This window comes from Protopterus annectens, chromosome 7.part0 (genome assembly GCF_019279795.1).
Source record: "Protopterus annectens isolate FY-2018-M chromosome 7.part0, PAN1.0, whole genome shotgun sequence".
Taxonomy (NCBI): Eukaryota; Metazoa; Chordata; order Ceratodontiformes; family Protopteridae; genus Protopterus; species Protopterus annectens.
In genome coordinates this window covers 298807493-298835234 of record NC_056739.1, presented here as the reverse complement: position 1 = coordinate 298835234, position 27742 = coordinate 298807493, and the positions used below count along the sequence as shown (strand labels likewise).

Below are 27742 nucleotides of genomic sequence, written 5' to 3'. Positions count from 1 at the left end.
TTGCTCAAGGTCACACAGTAAGTAAATGGAGAATGGGAGAATCAAACCCTGTACTGCGGGAAGCATCTCTTAGCCTTAATCCTCAGTGATAACCAGTGTATTCCTGCTACATTTCTTCTTCTTCCCCTGATATATTATCTGCACTTCTGTTTAATACATCACTAAGGTTCTGCATCTTTTACCAGCATTTGCATGTAGGACAACACAAATTAAAGCAGAAGGAAGCCAGTCAAGAAAAAAAATAATTATGTAGAAAAATCAAGAAAGAATGAAAGAAAGAAACAATAGTTAACAAAAGTGATTGGCAGGGAGGTGGCTGAATAGTATAGCAAAATAAATAAAAATAAAAAGCTGCTCAAAAATGCTTCTTTCCAATATTTATAATGGATGGGAAGGAAGAGTTATTAAATGCAGCCACTTGAAATACCCTAGGAAAAAGCTACCATTTCTACTTCTCTAACAGAGGGAAATTATCATGAAAGATCTCTGAAGCAAATGGTGTTTAAGGCAATGAACCATGATGAAATTTGCCCTAGAATATTTACAAAAAAAACTAAGGGAAAAGCCAGCAATACCTATAAGTAATGTTTTCCATAAATCGTGGGTGATGGGGTAAAGTTACTGAAGACTGAGAGAAAACAAAAATTATTCCCCTGTACAAGAGTGGGGGTAAGACAGAAAATAGACACTATCACCATCCACTAAATCATTTGATTATGTCTTTGAAACAAAAACATATTTTGGAGTTATCCTTATTTATTATCTACCCAGTTCTGTGAGGACATTTTTGAAAGTGTTATTTTTTTCATGTATACCCTGCCTGCACTGCAAGTGATTAATCTTGAGGGACTATAGCATCTAGGTCAATGATGAATCTATGGAACTCGCAATAGAAGGCCTTCAAGTTACTAAAAGTTTTGGTTTTGCTAGTGGGGTTCCTTCTACCACCAGTTTTAAAGGTCACTTATTGGACGTGATATTCAAGGTAGCTATAGTCATACCTGATCTCAGGGGAAACCCCTCTTGGACTAATCACCATGTTGTTTGCTTTGGCCTTGAATCCCCCTACACACACACTCACACACACGCAGTTAGGTTACCTAATATCGATGCAAGTTAGGAAACATGCCAGGAATTGAAATAAGTCCCTTACTGGAAAAGTTCTTGAATTGCAATGTTGATCACTCAAAAACACTCATGTTGACCTACAGCCCATCCTCCACTAGTACTTTCAATCAATTCACATTAGTGCATATATGCCATGCACACTTTGTGTCTAGGTAGATCTCTGCTCCATTGAAATGTTCAGACCTGCCCTTTTGGACTGATGGGAGAGAGTGAGAGTAGGCAATCTATATCAGGTCTCCTAACATGGAGGAAGGGATTGGCCAGTTTTCTTTTGTCTATGCTGAGAACTGTATGACAGCAAATAACATAAAGCCTGGGAGATATGGACTGGAGCTTCCAAGCCATTAACACTAGTCCTCATAGATAGGTAGGTGTGTGGGAGGTGTTTGCGTGTGCATGCAGACATATGTGTAGAAACATACATGCACTGGAAAATGGCATAGCATCACACATCAGCCATTAAGCAGCAAGCAGGGTTAGTACCACAAAAAAAAAATCTCCATAGCCTGGTCTTGTCATTATGTGGGTTGATGACTAGAGAGGAGGTTACTATGTAGAAGAGGCAAAGTGGGGTGCACAAACGACCGTCATGGCTGCCTGGATAATATCCCCCTCAGACAGCTGTCATCTGCATGCTGTGGATACCCTGTGTGGGTAGGAATAAATGGGCTGCAGTTCAACTGGGGGAGGCTTGATAGAAGGCAGGCATGAGGGAAGAAAATCAAATAAAAACAATATTTTGTAAGAGATTTGCTGCACAAAAATGTGCAGAAATGATGAAAATTAACTTGTCAAGACAGAAGGGATCGTCTAATACATGAAAGCTTAAAATCATTCCAGAAGATAGAAAATAATGGTTCTGAGAAGCAGACACCCAAGAAAGGTATATACAATTAAAGGCAACAAATTAACAACAACTAATGAGGAACAGGGCTTGTAATCACTTCACATGAACTGTATATAAACAAGGTGGAATGTGCAGAATGAGCCAACACAAACGGAAGTGATTGTCTGTGACTTTAGACAAGTTGTAATGCCCCATCTTGATTATTTTGTAGGATTCTGGTGGCCTTATCATTCTATTGAGAGAGACTGGATATAAGCAATTAAGAGAATAATGCAGTATGTTCTACCCTGGAAATATTCTAAAGAGAGAGAATACAAGAGATTAACATATATTTTTTGTAGAATGAAGAAAGAGGTGGCACATAGTGGATAGATTTAAATATTTCAGAGATTCCAGATATCTCTTTAAAGAAATATCCATAAGGACAAGAAGATGACATTTTAAGACACAAGATGGATAATTTGAGGAAGGCACAAGAAATTATTATTTCAGGGGAGGGAAAGTAAATAACTGAAATAAACCATCTGAACTAGTGGTACATTCAAACCAACGATGGAAGTGAGAAATGGATTGTGCAGACTTAAGGCATTTCCTATGTAGGTATGGGGGGGGGTAAAGAAAAGAAGAAGGGCTCTGTTGGCTAAGCAGGATCTGATGCTTATCACATGGGCAAGTAAAAGGCAGAGTAGATGGGCAAGCCATCCTCATCTGCTGTCAGATTCTGCATTCTGTGTTCTGTAATGCCAATGTCTTACCTCCTAAAGCACTTCATGTCTGAGACTCCTTTTATTCTCCAAGTCACTATCATTGCACAGTATGACAGATCATCTCCATTTCAGCCTTTTCTTTCCTGCATCCCCACTCAGTCACCTTCCTGCTGTCTTCCACTTTTTCACAGTAATGTTTCCTATGTTATTATCCTCCTTCCAGTCTCCAGTTTAATTTAAAAGGACATTAATTCTGAAGGACATCCAAGTTCTACCTTCAGCATCTGTTTGTCATTATTTCATTATTATTAAGGGACAGATAGTCCATCTCTGTCTGTACATCCTCATATCCTCCTGTACTTCCTTACTGCCATCTCTTCTTGTGCATCCTCATCTCCTCCTGTCCCTTGTTGTTATCCCTGCTTTTGCATCCTTGTATTGCTACTTATGGCAGTATCTCCCTATCCATCCTCTTATCCCTTCTTACCACCTTCTCCTTATTTCCATCTTGTGTCATTCAATAAAGATCATTTCATATGATATGAATTTCCCCAGGTCACTTCCAGTATTGTTAATGCTTCATCCCCACCGAGGGCGCACTATGGGACATGCTGCACATCAAGATGACGCATGTCATTACACAGTTTTGCATGCCTTATATGGTCCCTTTTATTTAAGTCAACCAAGCTAGCAAGATCAACATTATAATGGCCTGACATTAATCCTGTCAAGGTCTTCACCTAAAAGGGTTTGCTGATAATCAGCCTTAACTTCTTTTCATTCCCCTTATCCTGTACTTTGTACTCAAGGGAAAATGTCTATTTGTCAAGTTATGAATAATCGACTGACAGCAGCACAGTGGCTTTATTGCTGATAGCCACTTTCATTGGACATGTCGTATTAACTTTTTCCACTGTTGTGCAACCGTGGAATTTGTATATAAAAGTTATGGGGGTGGGATGGTGCAGAAGGGCTTGCCCCTACAAAAAAATCTTTAAAATGTGTTCACTGAAAGCCTGTTTCTTCAATTTATTTTTGTTGATTTGTTAGTCAAAGAATAATCCTTTGATAAATAATCATGAATTCATACTCCAATACTGAGCTAATAAATAAACCCAGGTTGACAGCATTACAGATAACACTTCTCTCTCTACTCTGTGGCTGTCCTTACTGATGCATTTTAAACCATTTCCTTAAAATAACAAATAGTCTCTTTGTTCACACCGTACCCGACACATCAGCTCTTTTGCGGATTTCTTCTTTCTAGCCCCACTACAATGTTATTTATAAAGAAATACAAAGAAATAGCACTTATAATAAACCCCATGGCAGTCCACTAGCAATACCCCTAATTCCTTCAGAATGGTCACTTCCTCACCTCTGTTTTGTTTGTCAATCAGTTTGTTACACAGGTCGTCATGCTGGCATTCACCTACCCTAACACAGAAACTCTTTTTAAACATGTCTTCTTCTAAAGGCATACATTGGAGTAGATGATATTTCCCCTTTTATTGTAGTTCAGCTTCAGCCTACATTGTGAAGTGGAGAGAAAGACATCATGAAATCTGACTCCCTAACAACTTCAGATTACTCTGCAGACTGTGTGTGGCGCACCCTGTCAGTAGAAAAAGCGACATTTCCATCAGTGATGCAGGAATTCTGGGTATACATTTCATCTGCATAAAACGTCTGTATTGTACTGAGACTGAGTTAATTTTGCATAGTCTGTCACACCTAGCAGGGATTCACACTTCTAACTGCCTTGTCCTCACATCACCTGCATTAGTTCATAGGAACAAAATTCATACTTACACAGATGCTGCACTGCTTCGCTTATTTAGCTGGATGGCTATTTAAGCTAAAGAAATAAATAAATCTGCCAGCACTGATAAATTTTAAGGTACATCTTTTGATTTTGGCAAGTAAGCAACAAGAGAGGTCTTTGTAATAAAATATCAGAAGCATATACTCATACCCGGCTTTAGGTACCAGCGAAGTGGTCAGTGGGCACCCTTAACCACAGCAAGTTATCTTATTTTGATATGCTGTCACATGTTTGTCAAACCAACAAAAACTAGCACAACAATGCTTTGTACTTTAGCAAGTGGGTAATAATTACTCTTAGGATAAAGAATCCTAAAGATTGGGACCACTTTTTCTCCTTTAAAATTCAAAGACATCTCTGTTGTAGTAGTAATGTTTTCTGAAGTAGCAGGCTTCATGATTTAATTAAATGGTTTAACATTAACACACTGCCCTTGACTCATCTAAATCCTGCTGGTGGGCATTCTCTCCGCTATAACTAACTAACAACATAGCCAGCTTTAGGCACCCGTGATATCTACTGCTTGGGGGGGGCATTCATTATTGACTAAGTGGGGCCTCACAAAAGCTATTGCTTGTTGCAGAATAATGAAGAGAAACAAAATAATTCATTCTGATGTTGTGCTTTACCCTAAACAGGGTAGCCAGTAATCATTAAATGAGTGAAGTAAGCATTAGAATAGACACTGACAGCCCAGAGTGACTCATCTCTGTGCTTAGCTGAGATTTTAAGAAGAGCAGATTCTCCCAATCTTCAGAGATGGCTTTTTATTCGAGGAAGTTTTATAAATACTGTCAGCACACTAGATACTATAACCCTCAATTTATTTGCTTAAGAATTTTGGGCACAGGCAACAATAATGGCAGAATAAAGGATCAAGATCAAAAACACTGTTTAAATTTTGTCTTAATTCACTTAAAAAGTTAATAGAAAAACATGTTTTCATTTAACGTGTATTTTTGAACAATAGGAAGTATGAAACTCTGTCTGGCATTACTGACTTCCTGCAATCCTGAATGGTTTACCAGCAAATCATTTTTAAGAGACAGGGCAAAAATAGGAGGCAAAATCAGAGATATTTTATGAAGTCAAGGAAAGTGACAGGTATGCATTACTTCTGACCACTTACTGCTAAACAGTGGTCACTGAACTGGTGAGGCAGTACTAGTGTTGTGCAATGTACTGCTGTTTGCTGAAATCAGTGCAAAGTTAGTATTGTTTTCGGTTATGACTGTGTGTATCCAAGAGTTTGTGAGGGGGATTGGGGGCTTCAGTATAAGAACAACAAGATGGCTATAATTTATTTTACTTTCTATCATAAACATTATTGGCTCTGACATTATGCTTGTCTAGGGGTGGGGTATGGTGTTTTTAAGAGTAACAAGCTGGCCACAATTTCTTTCACTTGTCATCACAAACATAGACATTGTACATGATAGGTAGCTATCTTTGGTGATTTTGCAGGAAGAGGATGTGTGTGAAAGCATTTGCTCATTGACATAGAAGTATCAGGAGTAGCATTGCCATTTCACAGTGTTTTGTTCTGGTTGACGTCTTAGCTGTGGATATTTCTAGGTGGAGTCTGCATGCCTTCTCTATCTCTCTATGTGTCTTTCCATGGGCTCTGGTTTCCTCCAGCATCTCAAAGTAATGCAGTGTGCGAAATGGCATTCCTCCAGTTTCCCTGAAGGTGAATATGCAGAGTGTGTGTGTGTGTGTGTGTGTGTGTGTGTGTGTGTGTGTGTGTGTGTGTGTGTGTGTGTGTGTGTGTGTGTGTGTTTAAAATATCACTGATTTTCATCTGTGCACATGTACACTAATGATGGGCACATAACTCTGTTTGGTAACATCAGAAAATGCAAGTAACAAGTAATTACCTTTCCAAAATGAGATATATATTTTGATCTGAACTTTGTGGTGGCCTCTTCCCTCAATTGCCACACCCATTGTAAAACCATCCCTAGTCAGAGATAAGTAAAGAAAGTTGCTGTAACTTGTGAGTGTGGGTCTGAGGATGGTGTGATCATTGCTTCTTTAATTTTCCTCACAATCAAACCTCAGAGGTGTGCAGAGAAGTTCATAATAGCTTGTGTTGGGGCTGGGGATGGTGTAGTGTTTGTTTCTTTTACCTTTCTCACAAACCTCAGAAGTGAGAAAAGAAGGTTACTATAGCTTTTGTGGGAGCATTGTACTGTCTAGAAACAGAAAATTGGAATACATTACTGTGATTATTAATTTTTCACTTTCCTCATAATTACACATCAGGGAAGTATACAGGTGGTTGCCTTTGGGGGACTGGGGTGGAGTTTAAAGGCGTGCTATGCATATATATACATATATATATATATATATATATATATATATATATATATATATATATGTGTGTGTGTGTATATATATATATATATATACATATATATATGGCAACAATCACTTGTGGCCCTTTGAACCTCTGTTTTCATACCAATCTTAAAACCAGGGGGATGCACATACAATGAATGGTGTTTTTTTTTTTTGGGGGGGACAGGCAATATTCCCAGCGAGGATATATATATACTATCAAACATTTGTCTTGTTAGTTTATTGTGAGCTACAATTTTGCCAGCTTTGAAAATGAAGCCTTTGGCACCACTCGTGTCTTCCCTGAAAGAAAAAAATAAGACTGATTTTTTTTTTTTCTTACTTATGATTTTCGATCGGGCCACCACAAGATCAAAACTGTACCTCAGAGCATCTATAATCCAATGGTTTAGTTAACCTTTTTTCCTACGCTATCTTGGCCAGCAAAATGTGTTGAAAGGATAGAAGGAAAAGTAAACTTGAACAGCAACATTGAATTTCTTTTCTTAATTACAATTATTGTAAAAGCTGTCATTGAATGAAAAAGGTTGTATATAAAGAAATAAATACAATACTCTTCTGACCATAGAGAAGGCCATGGCTTCTTGAAAAAGCAACATATGAGAAAAGGTAAAAAAAAAAGTATTTTGCTTGGTGTGGGCAGCCTAAAATGGATAAAGAACAAGGGTTAGTACTTTATATTGTGTGCAAGGGAGGTGAAACAGTATGCAGTGTGAGGGTGTGCCATGGAGCCTTTTGCCTATGGCACCATTTCACCATAGGCCAGCCCTGTACATAGGGTTGTTGTAATGTGTCACCACTGCAACTAAATTCCAGTTGCTGTCAATGTCCCTCTGTGAAATGGGCCAATGTAGTGTGATACACAGGCCTGTCAAATTGTAACATTATTTTTGCAATATTTCTGTATGTGCATACAAATCCTAAAAGTCTGCTGTGTAAACTAAATGGTGCTTTGAAGTGGTTGCAGTGAAGAATGATGCTTAGACCAAAAGTGTCTCGGGGCTCCCAACTTAACACTTGCTGGGGCCCCCAGAATGCTAACACTGGCCCTGCATATACTATCTGCCTAATCAGCTTTCCTTTTAAACAAAGTTAGTTGTCATTAAGTAATGCTTTATGAATAAATTCTGGTCCATCCTAACTTCAGGGGTCTAACTGTATTACAACGGCACGCAATTTTTGTTCTATTCCTAAAATTGACAATGATAGTAAGAGCTGCAAGGCTTTCTAGTTTAGGGACTTACATTGTATAACAAGCTTACAAAAATATTGGTCACTAAGCTATTTCACTGCTTCTTTGAAGTTACATTTTAATAACACTAAGAATATTGGCAAATGCAGTTGCAAGAACTTTCTACAAGTCATGAGGCCAAAAGGTGCACTGCCTTGGAAAATAAAGGTTTGATTTTATTCTGATGGACCCTTGCTTGAGAGAGAGCGATCCCATGTGTCTAGCATATTATCAGGTAGGTGAAATTATACTGGACTAAAATCTGCCAGTGCAACTAAAAGAATGACCCAAGCCTATTGATGCACCCAAACCATTCCAGAAAGTACTCTAATGAAGTCAAACCTAGTTGTATCTGACAAAGGTTTACAGCTGAAAAAGGCTAAATCCACCTCTATTGTGCCAGGGATTATATTTTCATATATCTTTCCTTCGTTTACTGCCTAATGCTATCCCTTCCCCTTTGTTACTACACCCCAACTGTTTCTAAATAATCCATAGAGTGATAGCACCCCGTACTCTAGTTGACATCTAAACATTAGACATATAGAGTACATTCTCCCACACAGTATGATCCATTCCATCCCTGAGGAATGTAATAATTAAAGTTCCAAGACTGTCTATGGTCCCCTTCAACCTGAGTAGGTCAATTCCAGCAAACAGAAATCATGCTGGCATTGTGGAAGACCCCTTATTCATGCTTAGTGTCCTTGTGCAGGCCATGATTAGAAAAAATACAGCTGTGGTAGTCCAAATAAGAAACAGTTTACTCTAAACACTCTAAAATAAAACAAGTAGTTCCGCTCTCCTTACCCTTCTGTGATAAGGCACTAACTGACATCTGGTTGTGAGTTTACATCTTACTGGTTTGTCCCTTTTGGCAGAGGTTTGTTATAAGTAGAAATAGTGATCATGGTGCTGAGTATGTAAGTTTATTGTGTGTGTGTGCACGCGCGTGTGTGATCATTACGTAATGTGCGCTTCTTGCTCTCAACATTTTAAGCTCCAGGATTGGTTTGCCATATAGCTTGACAATTTTTGTTTGTTGCTGAATAGCTAAACCTTGTTGCACTGATCTCTTATGAGTTTTCTGCTTTTTGTGCAGTGTTTTGATTTATATTTGAATATTGTTTCTCCGTTTGGTTTTTATGTTATTTTTGTACTATTACAGCTTGCTTACATGCTTGTCTATTTTTTTGTTCTATACAATCACTCTAACTGTTATTAGAAGTGCTTCTGTTGTTTCTCCATAGAGGAGCAGACATGGGACAGGGCTGTAAGGAGCAGCACTCATGATTGTAAAAGTGCATATTTTGTTGTGTCTGTGCTATATTTTGCAATGTGACCAGACAAAGCTTTTAACTCTGGATATTCATGAGTGGACAGAATAGTTGGCCTTATTTAAACGTGTCAAGGAGACTGGAGAGCCCTGCATTTACAAGAATTTTTGCTACAGAACATATAATTTTACTGGATGAAAGTGGTCTCATTTTCCTCAATATATTTGAAACTGAACTATTACGTTGTTGAGTTTCACAGTTTGGGTGATCTTTATCACCCTGAATGAAGGCTGAAGGCTTAACTTCAGTGTTAAAGTGATGTACTTGTTTTAATTGATTTTATGAAACATCTTTCACTTATCGGGAGTGGTTAATTACTCTCACAACTTAGTGAAGAGGAAACAGTGTACCCATGTATGGTACCATCCTGATGGTGGAGAAGGTTTTCCCTCTTTGGCTTACCCTTTATCCAACATTTCTACCCATGGAATGTAGTGGTATCTAAGTAGTCCATGTGCACTTGTTATCACACACACACACGCACACACACACACACACACACACTGCCAAACAGGAAATCTTCCCAGAGGTGGTTGAATGAGCAATTAAAATGTACCCAAGATTCTACTCAAACACATATATCTTGAGAAGCATTCACGGATCCATTCCTCTGTGCCATAGAGCCAACAAGCACTTAAATAAACATGATTTCACCTATGGAGGAGGTAACATCATCACCAGAACATCAGCTGCTTTGTAACAAGTCTGTTCCCAAAGCAAAAGAAATAGATTGTAGGCACAAGGAGTTCTACCTCTCCACTTGCCTTTGGTCTGACCCCGTCTGTAGGACTGTCTGCAGTTAAAGAGGCATTAGAAAAAAGGAGACCTAGGAAAACTTAAGGGTCCAAAGGAAAGCAACAAAGATATTTAAAGGGAATTAATAGCCTGACTATAAGGGAAGGCTGAAAGAGCTGAAGCTCTAGAAGGGATGAAGGAGACATCATTTGAAAAAAGAAAATATGAAGATAAAACTGGGAATGGGAGGAGTTGAAAAAAAAGGAAGTCATCAGTTGTAAAAAGTGGCAACAAACGTTAACCTGCACTTGAAAAGTTCCATTTCATGGAGACAGCGATGGATATATAGACTAGAAAATGGAATGGGAAGCATGGTGTGACTCATTAGATGCATACGAAGGAGCACAAAATAGCTGGATGATATGAGATGAAGAACTGGGGGCAAATGACAAATGCTAACTGCAAATATTTGTCACACTTCATAGACAAATTGTTTCCTTCTACTAGCATTAACATCTAATGTAACATCATTTATTTTACTGGAAAGAGATTATTCTCCCAAATACATTCGGAAAGGTTTATGTAGTTTTGTAGATCTTACCTGAAGAAGGATTTCAGGCTAAAGGAGGCGTATGAGAACATTCTAAAGTTATGTGTTTATATCTTTTTATGCACCTGGGCACACTTGTGTTCAAGCCTCTTCAGTAGAACTCGTTATGACCCATTTCTTCCTAAGTGCAGATTGTTTATACACCCTTAATGAGGGGGTGCCTATTTTCTGGTGAGAAATTGCCTCAGCAGTGTCTGTTATGGTGACATACAGGGCAGTTTACCTACTACTCATTTAAGCCTGGTATATCGATTCACTGTTTTCAAAAAGATGAAAAACAAAAACAGTCAAAAATCTTAAAAACACAAAAAAAATCTTTTTTTGCAAGGGTCAAACATCCATGCACTGCCACAGCTCATACATTACACATGCCATCTCCACAGTCATGCCTGAGTGGAGAGAAGGGCAAAACCCCCCAAAAACTACTCCTCTGGCTTGCACAATTGAACACATTGTGGCAAAAGTCACTTTGACCTTAAAGTTTTACAGAAAAGCTCCTTGTCTGAAAATTTGTCAGTGGGTAATACATAAGCTGCCGGTGGCCTAATGACATAAGGCCATCATAGTGCAAATGGCAAACATATTTGTTTATGCTGCCTAAGCAGTATAGTGCTACAGGATTTGATCTGTGTGTGTTACTGTGCTGGTCCATCTTATAAGAAACACCGCACAGCTTCTAAACAGCTGGTGAGTCCATTATTCATTTCTAGTTCAGAGGAAGGATTCTCTCATACTGACTGTCTGGTATCTAGACATTTGTCAGACACAGGTCTGTCTAGTACCTGAGCCACATGATAGGTTTAGGTCTGTGATACACTGTGCAGACATACTTCCCCATACTTCTCAACCTATTAGTGGAAGAAATCTGGATGAAGCCTAAAATACTCAGGGACAAAGGCCCAAAAATAAGGACAGATTTATGCATTGCTCTTATAAGCTTAGAAAGTTGCTAGAATAACAGGATTTGTGTTAGCATGCACTTTCTGAAGGATATAAAGTCTGAAACTCAAATGTGTATTATTATTTAGTGACTTCATACTCAGTGACTTACCAGAAAAACACATTATATGAGGAACAGACCAAAAATATGAGCCAAAAATATGGACATTCTGCAAAAATCTGTGCAGCTGAGATGTAGCTGCCCCCATGCAAGCAAGCTGGCTGAAACAGGATGATGACTTAGAAAATACAGTATGGTAGCTACTCTGATTTCAACCCCCCTCCTCAAAATCTCATTATTATATTTGACCAATGCTATGCTTATACCACCTCAGATTAAACTTATTAATAAAAGTGTTCAGAAAGTTGTGTTGTGAATTTATTAGTATTGGATTCCTACTTACCATACTCTCATACAAACTATCTGATAAAGTAAGTCCAGAGAAATACAAAAATGAGTAGGGTCTTTGTGAACTGGACTACAAAGACACATTGGCTACCTCTAGAAACATACAGCCGGGGGGGGTATATGTCCTATATAATCCTTTGGGAAGGGTAGAAAGGCTAGTCACAGAGGAAGAAGGTGGAAATAGGCTGCAGAATTGGTAGAGACAGACAGCAGTACATTCAAAGTGGTGATGTGGAGAAATAAATTTCCCTGAGCAACTGGAGACAATAGAAGAATTTAAATGAAACTAGCCTAGGGAAGAAAGATGGGATATGAAGCTAAAAAGGACATCTGGCCCTTTTTGACTGACTAAATTAGCTGTGTGGCCTTCTTCTGTTGGATCTGTCATACATTCTAAAGAAACATCTCAAGTGAAGATCCTATCCTACACTGCAGAGGAATCATTAACACAGTAGGTGCTGTGGTGTTTTTTTCTTACACAATACCAAAAGAGTAAGCAAAAATAACATGTATTCCTTTGCTACTTTCACAGAATGAATCTATTTCGTTCTTATGAATATTCTTATTAAACTTTTTTTGTGTCTTACAAGTAAAAGGAAAATAGTACTACAAATGGAAAATTACGTATCCAGTCTTACGCTAGTATCTTTTATTAACACCTATTGTCTAACAGTTATTGAAACGCAACAAGCAATATTTTCCAAAGTTAAAGAACATAATCATTTAATTTCAGCAGTAGATAAAGACTGCTTAACCAACCAAATCTGTTTATTTCTAAATTAACTAAGTAAACTACATATTCCATTTAGGTAACAGACTGCCTCATTTCCACGCCCATTTGGATGGGTGTTTATCAGTAGCTTGCATTAATAAATTCCCTCACTGTTTTTGCCTTCACTTTTCAATGGATACCGAGTCTTACTATCGTCAAGGATGGACTTTCTCAATGGTGCTCACCTGCATGCTGGAGTGGGTATACCTAGTACAGAGGAGCAAACAGCTCATGTCCATTCAGGGAAAGCTTGATGGCTGGCAGGCACTGAGGGAAACGGAACAAAAAATATGGTGTACAATCATTCTTTGGCTAGTGCACAATCCAAATCCTGCACCAGAGCTCAATGCAATTCACAAAGTGACTTATGCAGAATGGAGTTGCAGTGCACACAACACAGCTACTGGAAATTTTCAAGTATGTAATTGGTATGCAAATTATGATTGATAGCACAATCCACAATTCACAGAATTGTAAGGTGCATTCTGTACTCTGGAGTGGGGTCACACTGACTTGCAGTGGTGTAGTTACAGACATGCAGTGCTAAACATTATATGCCGGCCTGCAAAGTCCATGAAATGCAATTGTGCTGTTCAGCATAACATAGTTGAATAGAATCATTTTTTCCTGGAATGATACCTCGTGGATTGACTCCTGATGGTGTGTACAGTACATAGAAGCACAATGTCACAACAAATATTTTCTGCCCCCAAACATAGTTACACAGCTGAGTTCCCACCAGTGTGGGCTCCCACAGTAACAGAGTTCCTAATTACCATAGTCTGTTAGTAGCTTATGATGCGTTTTCATGATAAATCAGCCTAAAATGTATACGAATCACTGTTTGGCATGACAGCAGAATAGGGAACAGCTTTTGCTAAATATAATACAATATATTTTGTGCCCCCTCACACACCCACACACACACACACACACACACACACACACACACACACACACACACATTTTTTTAACTGGCAGTTCATTCATAGTCTTTAAATTTCCTTTAATGACATGCAGTTTCAGCCACAGACAAGTACCTGCCCTGTTTACACTATGGTGTATAGAATGCCATACAAATTTTTGAACTGCAACTACTGCAACAAATATCAGTGCCACTTTGTTGGTGTGTGTGACCTACATGTCTCTTGTATAGCTGAACCTGCTATGATGCTGCAATACCGGCTTAAAATTTTTTCTACCATGTACAAACATTGGTTTGTCACCCATTATATAGATCTGCATTGAGCAAAACTGAGCCATATCAGCAACACCCCCTCCAGGTACAACTGATAACATCAGATCATAGATAATGCACCACATAATCCATAAAATCACTTTTCTTAAATAATGGCATTGTATAATGCCTCCGTGCTGCCCTTCCGCAGCTGTCCAGTATTCTGTGCCAGTTCTGATGTACTGCGCGTGTGTATGCTTATGCAGTACATCAGAGCTGTGCATGGCATGGCCAAAGGGCAACTTCAGGTGTACTCTCCAGTCCAGCTGGTGAACCTGGGTATCCTGAGGCAATGTTACAACCGCCTCGTACACAGACAGCCCTTTCCTCCTACCACAAAACACTAACATATGCGAGAGATGCAATTATACAGCCAAACTGGAGGCTAGGGTCTCTCCACCCAAGACTGGAATAGACAGTCATGAGGAGAAGGTTAACACTTGCACCACACCACCAGCCTCACATAGACCTACTAAACCAGCACTGGCAAAAAATACACATAAATACACTAAATCATACTCGGAGGCTCTAAATAAAAACCTGCAAAAGCATCAGAGAGCTCCAAAGCAGACACCCAAAAACCTGCACCTCCCGTCACAAACCAGACAACACATAAAACACAAACTCAATGTGCCACCCAATCACAGCCCTTAAGGTGAAATAACATGCCTAACACACTAGTAATAGGTCACTCTATAGTCAGGCACACTGACGGCCACTCACTAGGCTGGACAAGGAGAAGGTTACTGTTAGCTGCCTGTCAGGAGCCAAAATCTGCCACATAACACAAGCACTCAGGTCACTCCAGAACAAGTACAAATATGACTCTGTCATTGTTCATGTTGGTGTGAATGACCTGAGACGTACCTCCTTGGACTACATGAAAAGAGACATGGAAGAGTTCTCTGATCATGTAGCCCAGGCGGGTATGACCCTGACCCTGAGTAGCATCCTGCCCTCACCAAGAATGATACCTCAGTATAAAGAAAAAAATTATCAATTTCAACAATTGGCTAAGCTGCTGGCGTTATTCAAAAGGGATCCAGTGTCTGTCAGCCTGGGATGACATGCTCGACAAGCCGCATTGCTTCGCAAGAGACAGCTTGCACCTGTCACCCCTTGGCTTTCGAATACTGGCCAACGATCTTGCTGCCCTCATCGTGCCTTTTTTAGGCAAGGCTCAAAATTCAAACCCACCTCCGTAAACAGCACAGGTAAAAAAATGAGGGTTATGCTACTCAACACCAGGAGTTTAAATCTCAAAATGCATGCACTCGAAGCACTCCTAAGTATGGAGAACGTCGACAAGGGCTCACATCTAGAAATGAAGAGGTTATAGTGCCCCTCTACTCATCACTCATCAGACCCATCATAGAGTACAATGCCCCATTAGGGATGTACCTCACAAAACACTTCCAACAGCTGGAAAGACCACAAAAGCACCTCACCAAGAGGATTACTGGCCTCAAACATATGTCCTATGCAGCCCGACTGAAAAAACTCCGGCTGTACTCAGTGGCATATTGCTTACTCAGAGGTGATCTCTGCCTAACTTACAAAGCCATGTCCAACTCAGAATTGATAGACATGCTCCACCTAAAGAAATCCAAGTCAATGCGAGCCACGCGCTCTAGTGAGCTAAACTTTGCCACAACAATAAATAGAACATGCTGGAGGGAAAGATTCCTGTCACAGAGACTCCCCATGCTTTGAAAGAAAATTCCTAACTACATTAGGCAGATCCCCTCACTAACACTCTTCAAGAGAAACCTTGACGAGTGGATGGGTAACAGAAAATACACCCCGGGATCACTTCATTGGCTTTGCTTGACAGAGGCTCAGTTAATTAATCAATGGGGTGGCTTATAAATGCCCTCGGGCAGATAGCCTAGTACCTACCTACGAACCTATGATGCTTGTCAACAAATTGTGCACGGTATCTGAATATGGCGGGCTGGCCACAAATAAAGAAAAGGTTTCAGTTTTTAAGTACAATTTCACAATACTGATTTCTTTAAGCAATAACCCACACCTGGGTGTGGGTATGCTGGGCTTACCCATGGTTGGTGTGGTTTGGTCACGAGGGCGAAGCCCGAGTAGCCAAAGAAAGACAACCGTGGGCAAATCCAGCATTACCCACACCTAGTAGTGGGTTATTGCTATTATACAATGACATTATTTAAGGAAAAAAAAACTTACTTTTCTTAAATAATGGCATCGTATAATGCCTCCGTGCTGCCCTTCAGCAGCTGTCTGGTATTCTGCGCCAGTTCTGATGTACTGCACATGCGTATGCTTACGCAGTACATCAGAGCTGTGTGTGGAAGCAACGGAGAAAAGAAGATCTCCATTGCTTTTTAAAAGTGTCTCGCTATGTTAAAAGAGTTTAACATAGCGAGACAGCTTTAAAAAAAGCAATGAAGAAAGGAAGATCTCCATTGCTTTTTTTTAAGCTATCTGGATATGTTAAACACATTTAACATAATGAGATTACAGCAACGGAGCTCTTCCATTCCCCATTGCTGTCTAGGAAAAAAAAAAAAAAGACATACTAATGGTAAACGTCCGGGTGACCGGACATTTTTCCATTAGTATAAGTCTGATTTACAACAGGCGTCTTTTGGAATATTGATGGGGGGGGTCATTGTATAATTAATAGTATCCAATCTTCTAGTAATAAAAGCATTTTACTTACTACACTTTATCATTAATGAATTTTTAACATATTTCTAGGCACCATTTGTAGAATTATGAGTAGATTGCTGTGCAGTGTCTTCCTGGAGTGCTGTGAAGCTACATATATCTCATTATGCATGTTGCTGTTGTTGACTCTGTTATTAAAAAATGAGTACTGTGCACACCGTCCACTCTTCAAAAAGCTGGCCAACAAGTATTTCATGGGCATAATCCAGCTTTATGACTCAGTCTAATTAAACGACCACATACAAAATACAATGTGCACAACTTGTTTATGAATCGGGAGAGATTACTATCAGGAGCTTGCATTAATAAATGTCCTCACTATTCTTGCTTTCGCAGAATGTGACCAATTCTGACAGGGGAGTGCCAAGCTGTTGGGAGGGTTCTATAACTTTATTCACTGATAGCTATCAATTTATTACTTATTTTAACTGTATTCAGATGCCAAAGGGAGCACCCAGGCAGACGTAGTCTCTTAGCAGTAAAACCACTTCAGGACACAAACTGCAAGGTACTGATGATCCTATGAAAGACCATGGCCTAGTCCCTGTGGATGTGCAGGCCACATTTATTAACCACCAGTGCATTTTTTTTTCTTTTTGTGCGAATATTGTGAGAGATCAAGTGAACAATGGTTGTGTCACTCTTGAGCAGTATTTGACAATGAGTTTGTGTTTTGAAGACTTTAAAATGGGTTCTTTATGTTGTACTGAGAGCATCAGATCAGCAGTTCAGGAAAACAATGTGAATTTACTAACTTTATGATTACCAACTCAAGCCATCTAGGTTTGCCAGGTGCAAATTGTGCAGTGTAATTTGAAAAAACAAAGTAGATGTTTGAGAGTTCAACCAAAAATATTTATTTTGCCACAACTCAAGGGGTTCGTAAAGCCTTCGATCCAAACTCATAAATGGTGACACTGGTGCTGTTCAAGCATTTCCTGAAATTTTACACACAGACCACATGATCATCCTTTGTAATGGAACTGCAGAGTAGCAGTAACATGCCACAAGTTCTGATCAAAGTTAGTGTTAATTTACCATAATTCTACACTTACTACATCAAACAGTAGCTTGTATCTGCAATATTTTGGTAGTTTTAGACCTGAAATTCAAAATGCTACCTAGCAACACTTGTCAGAAACTGTAATGCTGTTATGCAAAATTCAATCCAGAAGAAAATGCTAAATCTATAGAAATTCACCTTTCCAGAAACTGACAGGGTTTGTGTGTGTGTGTGTGTGTGTGTGTGTGTGTGTGTGTGTGTGTGTGTGTGTGTGTGTGTGTGTGTGTGTGTGTGTGTGTGTGTGTGTGTGTGTGTGCGTGTTTGTGTGTGCGTGTGCGTGCTTGTGTGTGTGTGAATGACCTGAGACGTACCTCCCTGGACTACATGTAAAGAGATATGGAGAATCTCTCAGATTATGTAGCCCAGGCGTGTATGACCCTAGCCCTGAACAGCCTCCTAAAATCACAAAGAATGATACTATAGTACAATCAGAAAATGATCAATTTCAACAATTGGCTAAGTTTCTGGTGTCATTCTAAGGGGATGCTGTATCTGTCTGCCTGGGATGACATGATTGACAGACCTCGATGCTTTGCCAGAGATGGGCTGCATCTGTCACCCCTGGGCTTCTGGATAATGGGCCAAGACTCTTGCCACCCATATAGTGCCTTTTTAGGTGGTGTTCCAAAGACCAAATTACCACAGTAACAGTTACAAACAAATGCAGTCTGAAGGTCATGCTGCTCAATGCTAGAAATCTAAATCTTAGAATGCACTCACTCGAAGCACTCCTTAAAATGGAGAACATCAACATTTGTGCTGTAACAAAGACTTGGTTCAAGGCAGCGGAAAGCACCCCTGCACTACCAGGCTATAACTCATTTTACACATTTCAGCCCCAGAACTTGGACTGAAGTTCCAAAGGCGGTGGTGTTTCCATATTCATAAAGGGTGCGCACACCTCCAGACTGGTGGCCCATCATAATGCATCTGAGATACGTCAGGTGCAGCTAACATTGGGTAAGACAGTGATTCAGGTCATAACCTGCTGTTGATCCCCAACCATGTCCCAAGACTCACACTCCACGTTCCTAAGCACACTGGAGAATATTAGGGTCCAACCTAACACTCTCATGCTGGGCGACTTTAACTACCCCTCCATTAATTGGGAAAACTACTCATGTACCAATACACTTGCCCAACATTTCCTGGAATTCATTAATTCCAATGCCCTGAACCAACTTGTTTTTACCCCCACTAGAGGTAGCAACATCCTTGATCTGGTCATTAATAACATGGACGACCGTTGCTCTACACCAATATTCAACTCCTCCCTGGTTAGATCTGACCACAAACTAATCACCTTGGAAATTCACATCCCTCCCACTCACCCCGCAAAGGTAACCACCATATAAAACTTCTCCAAAGCTAACTTTGGGCTCCTAAAAACAGAAGTGGCTAACTTCATAGCACCCATGCAAATGGAGAATAGTTGCATAACCACTGAATCATACACCAATGCACTGTACGAACACGTACACAAATACATGGATCTCACCATATCCAATAGAACCAAGATGCTCTGCTCCAAAAAAAAGGAAGCCAATCTGGTGGTCCCCTGCCATTAACAAACTCTACAACAGAAGGAGGAAACTGATGCAGAATAAGGTGAAGTCCCAAGACTGGAAAAACTCCCTTATCAGCCTCAAGAAAAAGTTGAGATCCCTCATCAAATCCTCTAAAGCTAGCTATGAAAACAGAATTGCAGCAGATAGTAAAGACAACCACAAGGCCTTTTATAGTTATGTAAAGAATCTCCATGGCAATACCTAGATTTGCTCTGAGCTGCTGTACAATGGTACCTCCTCTAACGAGCCAACAGATATTTACAATATACTGGCCGACAGATTCAGTGCCAACTTTACCACTCCCTCCCCCCACCAAAGGACCAACCACAATACCAGTAGATTGCCAGGCACCCAGTATTACTGCTGCACAGGTTAAAACAGCACTGTCCAAGGCCAATAATACAGCATCTATGGGACCTGACAATATCCCTGGCTGTCTTCTACATGAACTACAGAGTGAACTAGCATCTCACCTGTGTACCCTGTTCAATCACAGCCTCACCTCAGGCTTTGTCCCTAATGAATAGTGTGCTGCTACAGTCATCCCTCTCCATAAAGGAGGAGCAACTACAGACCCTGGGAACTATTGCCCCATTAGCCTGACAAGTCTGATATGCAAAGCTATGGAACACATCAACAAGGATATAGGGAATCTCCAAACTCTGGATCCCACACAGTTTGGTTTTGTGAAGTCTAGATCATGCCTGCTCAACCCGGTTGACTTCTTTGAGTCAGCCACTAGAGCTGTGGATAAAGGCAAGGTGGTTCATACAGTTTACCTTGATCTGGCCAAAGCCTTTGATACCATTCCCCACTCAGGAATCATAGAAAAATTCACTAAGCTAGGCATCAACCCCTATATCACTAGGTGGGTTGCAAACTGGCTCACAGATAGAACCCACAGTGTGAAAGTAGCTGATTCCAAGTCGGACTGACGACCAGTCACAAGTGGAGTCCCACAGGGTTCAGTCCTGGGTCCACTCCTGTTTGGTATATACTTCTCTGAAGTCCAGGCCAACATGAAGGTACTCTGGCTGACAAAGTTTGCAGATGATTGCAAGTTGGGAGCTATTATTAACTCCCCAAGTGATGTTGACATCCTACAGAAAGGCCTCACCGAGACCAACAACTGATGTCAGAAAGGGTCTACTTTGAAACATCTAAAACCCATAACATCTAATTTCATAACATTGAGACCAGAACATCTAAAACCCAAAACATGTAAAACACATAACATCGAATTTCATAACATCTAACACTGCAAATCACAAGAAAATAAAATCCCTTCCACATATAACGACACCAAACTACCAAACACACTTTTTACTACGTTTCTGCAGGGAGGCAAGCCCCCCCGCACCCCCATGTGGGAGGCTCCGCCCCAACAAACCCCCGTAAATTAAATATACCAACTCCAAGATCGCACTACAGTGGGAAAAAAGTTAATTTTGTAACCCCACTGTATCAAGCACCCCTGCATATACGTAGTAAAAAGTGTGTTTGGTAGTTTGGTGTCATTATATGTCATTATATGTGGAGGGGATGTTATTTTCATGTAATTTGTACTGTTAGATGTTATGAAATTCAATGTTATGGGTTTTAGATGTTTTGGATTTTAGATGTTCTGGTCTCAATGTTATGAAATTAGATGTTATACGTTTTAGATGTTTTGAAGGGGACCAGTCAGAACCATGTTCTTAAGCTCAATGCTAAAAAATGTGTCATCATCCCCTTTGGGAAAAACCTGGTTCCCATGAATTACCACATCGATGATAGCCCACTGAACACAGAAGGCATTATAAGACATCTGGGAACACAGGTTGACAGCAACCTCTCTTTTGACCACCACATTGCCACTGTGGTCAAAAAGTCCTTCTATGTGGCACATCTCATTACTAAGGGTTTTGCATCCAGGAAGAAAAAGGTCATTGTCTCCCTCTACTTTTCCCTTATTAGGCCAATCATCAAGTACAATGCCCCATTTGGCATGTACCTCACTAGACACCTGCAACAACTGGAGAGGTCACAAAAGTACCTAACAAGGAGGATCCTAGGCCTTAAACACTTGTCCTATATGGACAGACTCAAAAAACTCCAACTATTCTCTGTCTCATATCATCTACTTAGAGGCGATCTCTGCTTGATTTACAAAGCCATGTCTGACCCAGCTCTGTTAGAAATGCTACATGTAAAGAAATCCCAGTCCCCATACCACACGCTTCAGAGACCTCAACCTCATTACCACAATCAATAGAACAAGCTGGAGGGACAGGTTCATAACCCAGAGACTGCCCATGCTATGGAATAGACTTCCCATACATGATAAGCAAAGCACCTCACTGGCCCTCTTCGAGAGAAATCTGGATGAGTGGATGGGAAATAGAAAATTCACGGGGATCACTCCAGTGGCTCTACTCGACAGAGGCACTGAGGTCGGGTGGCACGATGCCAGGGTAATACTATCGACTAGGCTTTTAAAGGCTCCAGAGCCATTAGCCTAGTACACGGCTATGAACCTATGAACACATGGGGACAAAAACTACGCAGCCTCCATGCAGGTAGAAGTCACTTGCTCTCTTTTACTTTATAAAATCAGCTCTGAGGTCGCTGCACCTAGAGGAAATGGGATTTCTGTGTTGTGACCTTATGTAGGAAAAGTGTTTTTCACATTCTGATTTGCACATTTTGCAATAGTCATAAAATAAGCTATCACAATCAGTGTGTGTTACCTTGTGCAACAACCAATTATGTGAGATATGAAATCAAAAGCTACCATTTTCATAAAGAACTTTGAAAAGAAAACACAAAAACAATATTCAGATATTTATTTATTTATGTTTATTATTCCTTTTCATTGTTATATTAAATATTGCTGGCTTGCTTCTTCTCTGTGGCTCTGTAGATTCAGTGTGTAATATATTTGAAGCCCCAAGTGGATTCAATCTTCATAAATTAATGCTGCCACGTACTCTTATTCCCAGTTTAATATGCTCCAGTATCTAAAAAAAAAAGAAAAACAAACTGTTATCATAAGCAAATGGATATGTTCAGTGAAACTGTTATTTAATTTATCATTTTGGGTAGTATGAAAGTATTTTTGTTCCCTAATTTTAAAAGGATGACTATTTTCCCATCTTTAGAGCAGAAGTGCATTTGCCTGCAATGTATATCACGTTTGACCCTAAAGACAAATAATTTTACAACATTACATGTGCCTTTTTACTCAGCAATATCAGTCAGTCCTGGTAATATTGTTTCCAGTAATAAATCTGCCCCTCTGGTACAAAATAATGTCTGTCACACACCAATAGTATTGACTGTCCAGCAGCCATATTTAAAAGTAATGTACTATCTACACTTCTGCAGTTGTGAAGTAATACTGAGAATCTAATGATAAAATATAAACATCATAACTATTTATTATTTTTTGAGTAACCAGAAAAGAATAACATTGTAGTGATATGGTGACAAGGTACCAGTTCAAAAGATTCTCTCTCAAAGATCTTATGTTTCTAAACCTGATTTACAAATGTAGTTCAGAACCGCCTAAGGATTGTATGAAGTAAAAATACAAAAAACACAAACCAGAGCCTTATGTAACTCACAAAAGTCCTTGTAATTCTAGAAATAGCTATACATTGCTGTTTACCTCAAAGAGTGCAGGTACAGAATAGTATGAAATGGATGCTCACCTTTTGTAACATAATTCCCAAATCTAATCCAGATTCTAGTACATAAGGTGGGGGGGGCCTACTCTTAACTGGTCTTTCAAAGAGTTTGTGTTTCAGAGTGGGTCTCCACTCAAAATCCATGGCAAAACAACTTAAGGAAAAAATGACGGTGCCAAGCAAAGTTTACAAATTTGTAGTTCTTTTTTTTTAATAATAATAACTGAACTTCGTAAAAATAAAAATAAACAGCGCTCATCTGCCCTGCATCTTAAGAAAATCTTTATGACTTAATAATAAAATCATACTAGCTTCTTAAAGAAATGCTTGATTTTGTATTTTTATTTTTAAGTTACAATTAGTAAGTAACAAGAACTAGAAATTTGTAAACTTTGTTTCCCACCGTCATCCTAAGTTTTTTCCTTAAGATGATTCCCAACTCTAGGAATAGCAGAGTAAAGATTGCAAGAGGTGTTGAAATCTGTATGAGTACAACTTCTTACCTTTGGCACCTAAAACACTATCCACATATGCAATGACCACATAAATCTGACACTCTGCTCATCACCACATGACTTCTTACTTTTGGCACCTAAAATACTATCCACGTATGCAATGACCACATAAATCTGACACTCTGCTCATCATCACATGACGTCGTACCTTTGGCACCTAAAACACTATCCACGTATGCAATGACCACATAAATCTGACACTCTGCTCATCGTCACATGACTTCTTACCTTTGGCACCTAAAATACTATCCACGTATGCAATGACCACATAAATATGACACTCTGCTCATCACCACATGACTTCTTACCTTTGGCACCTAAAATACTATCCACGTATGCAATGACCACATAACTCTGACACTCTGCTCATCACCACATGACTAAGCAACATCATCAGCTGTAAACTGAAGAAAAAAGTAAGACACTACAGTTTTAACAGTGTTTAAACAAAGGGGTACAAACACACATCACACAGCTGCTGTCTGTGCACACAGACTTACTACCACACATATACCTGGCACCCCAACAAAGTGATAACACCAACTTTTTACAACTGGTGGCAATCCCAAGACTACAAGCCTTCATCTCCATTATATGCAAGAGAATCCTGCTCCATAGGTATGGCCAGGGATGCTGAAATGTTTATGAATCAGCCCAGGCCAAGTCTGCGGAGGTGAAGCAGATGGGAGTAAATGCTAAATCTCTTTCTGCTACACCATAAATATAGTAGGAGTCATACTCTTCAGGCTTTCTACTTCCTCTGGTATCCTTTCCTCTATATACATTGTTAGCGGTCCTATACAAATATAAGTAATACATTCAGCCAAAAGTTGTAAAAGAATGGAATCCTTCTGGGACATATTGATGAAAACCTTTCTATAAACTGGGAAGAGGAACTGAAATTATTTCCATGTATTAATAATGCATTCCTATGCTGAGAGTAAATGTAAGAAGTGTGAAAATTGTTTTAGTGCTGAGGCTGGCAGCAGCTTTGTGCATATTTGAACTGCCTGCCTTTATTTGTCAAATCCTTCTTTCAGCAGTAACTTTATTATTTTGCTTTTACCGTTTTCATATGCTGGTGTGTGTTGAAGGTGGCAGCTACAGACACAGCTCAATGTGCACAGTATATGCTGTGCATGCAGTGACATGGTGGCAGCTACAGGCACAGCTCAATGTGCCCAGTATATGCTGTGCATGCAGTGACATATTATAGTCTTCACAGATGGCACTGCAAGTAATAAGTTTTCCTTAATGGTAGTTTGTTCATTTATTTTATGTGGAAGTTGTAAACTGGAAGTGCAATCTAATTACTACCCTAAGCAGGATATGTGAGCAGAGACCATCCTGTGTCAGCCAGGTAAACTTCTGCTCAATCCACTTTAAGGAGGGGTCTGCAGATAATACTGAACCTGCAGAATTACTTTTGCTATAGCTACTTTACATGGCACTGTCCAGCCTTGTGCACTTATCACTTTGCCTGTGTTTTCATTCCTGCGTCATGTGAGATCTGTAGTGTTTTTACTAGGTAATAGTGGGACAATTCAACATTTTGAATTGAGCAAATGTTGTGACTGAATATACTGCATATTGGCCACAGCCCATTGATGGAAATGACTATCTTGCACAAAACTACAACTTTTCTGAGGATGGCTTATATCAGCACAGGATATGGGCAAAACCCAAGTGGATAACAAAGCTTGGAGTATTAATGTATGTGCTGATCATGAGAACAGAGGGAGAGCCCCCCCCCCCCCACCAGCTATAATTGTGCAGAGTTTGAATTCAAATAATTCAGCAAATATGCTAGGAACCAAAGATATAGCATGTGTTATGTCTTTGTGTGTGTGTGTGTGTGTGTGTGTGTGTGTGTGTGTGTGTGTGTGTGTGTGTGTGTGTGTGTGTGTGTGTGTGTGTGTGTGTGTGTGTGTGTGTGTGTGTGTGTGTGTGTGTGTGTGTGTGTGTGTGTGTGTGTGTGTGTGTGCTGGGGGGGGGGCTGTGAAGCCATAAGCCAGTTCAGATTTAGCATGGTTCAATGAAGCCAGTCAATAGGAAAGCAGTCTAAATGAAAAGAAACTATGGTCCCCAACATATTTCAAAACATTTTGCTTTTTGTGAATTGTGATGCTCCTGTAATCATCTCTAGGGTTGCCATACCTCAATGGTAATGGCAGATGTCTCCTTGCCATGATCATCTGAGGGTAAGCAAGACTCAGTGAACTGCCCAGAAACCATAAGCTGCAAGGGTGGTCTTCAGCCATTTAACCTTTACTCAGCCAGCATTCTTTCCTCAGAGGAAAAGTGTAAGTTTCCTCTACAAGAGCAATCTACAATGGAGCCTGGGGAAGGGGCTGACTCCAGATAACATATTAAAATGGTCCGTGAGCATGTGAATTAGCATGTTACAAAGTGTTCAGCATATGAAAGCATATGCTGAAATTTACAACTTGCAGTGCATTCACTGAACATAATTGTATGTAGCCCAGCTCAGGGAAACTATGGTATATGTAAGAAAATTCCCAAAAGTATTTGCATTATGACAGCACAGAAATTTCTCCCCCTTCAGTTAAGGTAATTGAGTGAATGACTAGAAAAAATAAAGAAGCCTGAAGTTATGATTGACCCACAGTCAAAAAATCTTATGGCTTTTATACGTACCCTTAGTTATATGGGGACTCTGCTGTGATGCATGAAGATATGCAAGATTAGGTATATATGTACTAACATGTTGGAAATATGTTACTGTCTTTGAATGCATTTCTGTTTTTTTTTTTGTTTTGTTTTGTTTTTTAAACTGCAAAGCTGTGCTATATTAAAACAGGAGAAAATAAATTGTGATGAACAAGATCTCCTGTCTTATGAGACAGAGAATTGCATGCTATAATGAAGTAATTTATGGCGCCGGGCTGTGTTCCTTGCCTTTCTTTTCCCAGTGTGTGCATGGGATGATCTGAAGAAAAGTAAATTCATGAAAATAACTCCTTCATTAATGATATAACATTTTATTGCAGGTACACAGAAGATTTGCTTTTGGCTTGAGAGTTTCAGAGACAGCCTCATCACAGCTTTTACAGTATCTTGACGGCAACATTTGGGATTTGCATTTTTCTTCGCAACAAAGACTCATTTACATCCATTTAGGATTGATATTTTACTGGACATAATAACAGGCAAGTACATATGAGTAATTACTGTAGGCATGCATTTACTATTCTATTGCTATATGCTTTAGATTGCTACCGCTATATGAAGTGATTGATCCCATGGTCAATACAGTGAGTATTCAACAGTTCCAGGCAAATAGTTTCCAGTAATTGTCATAATGGTATTATTTGTCCAGATTTGTATTTTTAGCTAAACACATTTCTATCAAAGAAATAAATATGTCTTTCATTCTGGGAGTATCTGCCACACATTACAGCTGCTTTCCCATGGATGCTGAGGATTGTCCGAATACAGAGATGATTAAATCATCAAGCATAGGAGAGCAGTATTGCTGGAACTGAATTGAATTCATCCTCAAGTTTTGGTGAGTATCTTCTCAAGGTGAAACATGTTTTTACAAAATCTCACCAAGACAACACAGTGATATACAGAATATATTTTATATAGCATATATCATGGAGAGAAGTAGGTTAAAAATAAAAAGGGCAGCTGGCTGCTCAAGTCCCAGAATAAAAACAAATGTGGTGCACTGGTGCCAGGAGTAGAAAAAAATGACAGTGTAAAATCCACAAGACAAGAAAACATTCCTACAATGGGGTTAGACCAGGCTCAGGAGGAAGTCCCCCCCCCCACCCCCCACCCCACAGTTGTAGAAGGAAGTAGTAATGCACAAAATCACAAAAACTGATAGGCCAAAAAGGATCCATAAGGATGATAGAGTGTTCTACTGAGGATAAGAACAAATTTTTACATTGTTGCTATTATGCAAGAAGCCCAGAATTTCCAGATAGAAGATATACAAAAAGGTTAAGAGAGAAGTTAGAGGAAAGAAAAATATTTGCACAACATAAACTGTCAAAAGCAAATTTGTGATCATTAATACAACAGATTCATGAAAGGTATTATGCAGACCAAGAATATC

The 27742-nt window shown here is 39.6% G+C and overlaps 1 long non-coding RNA gene across 2 annotated transcripts in view; it reads left to right on the top strand.

Moving 5' to 3' along the window:
• Positions 1 to 26820, top strand: part of LOC122806410 — a 485813-nt gene extending 458993 nt beyond the window's left edge. For both annotated transcript variants that reach the window (XR_006365507.1, XR_006365506.1), the window contains exon 3: positions 26667 to 26820. This is a non-coding gene — a long non-coding RNA (uncharacterized LOC122806410). The remainder of the gene's footprint in view (positions 1 to 26666) is intronic.
• Positions 26821 to 27742: the final 922 nt, after the last annotated feature.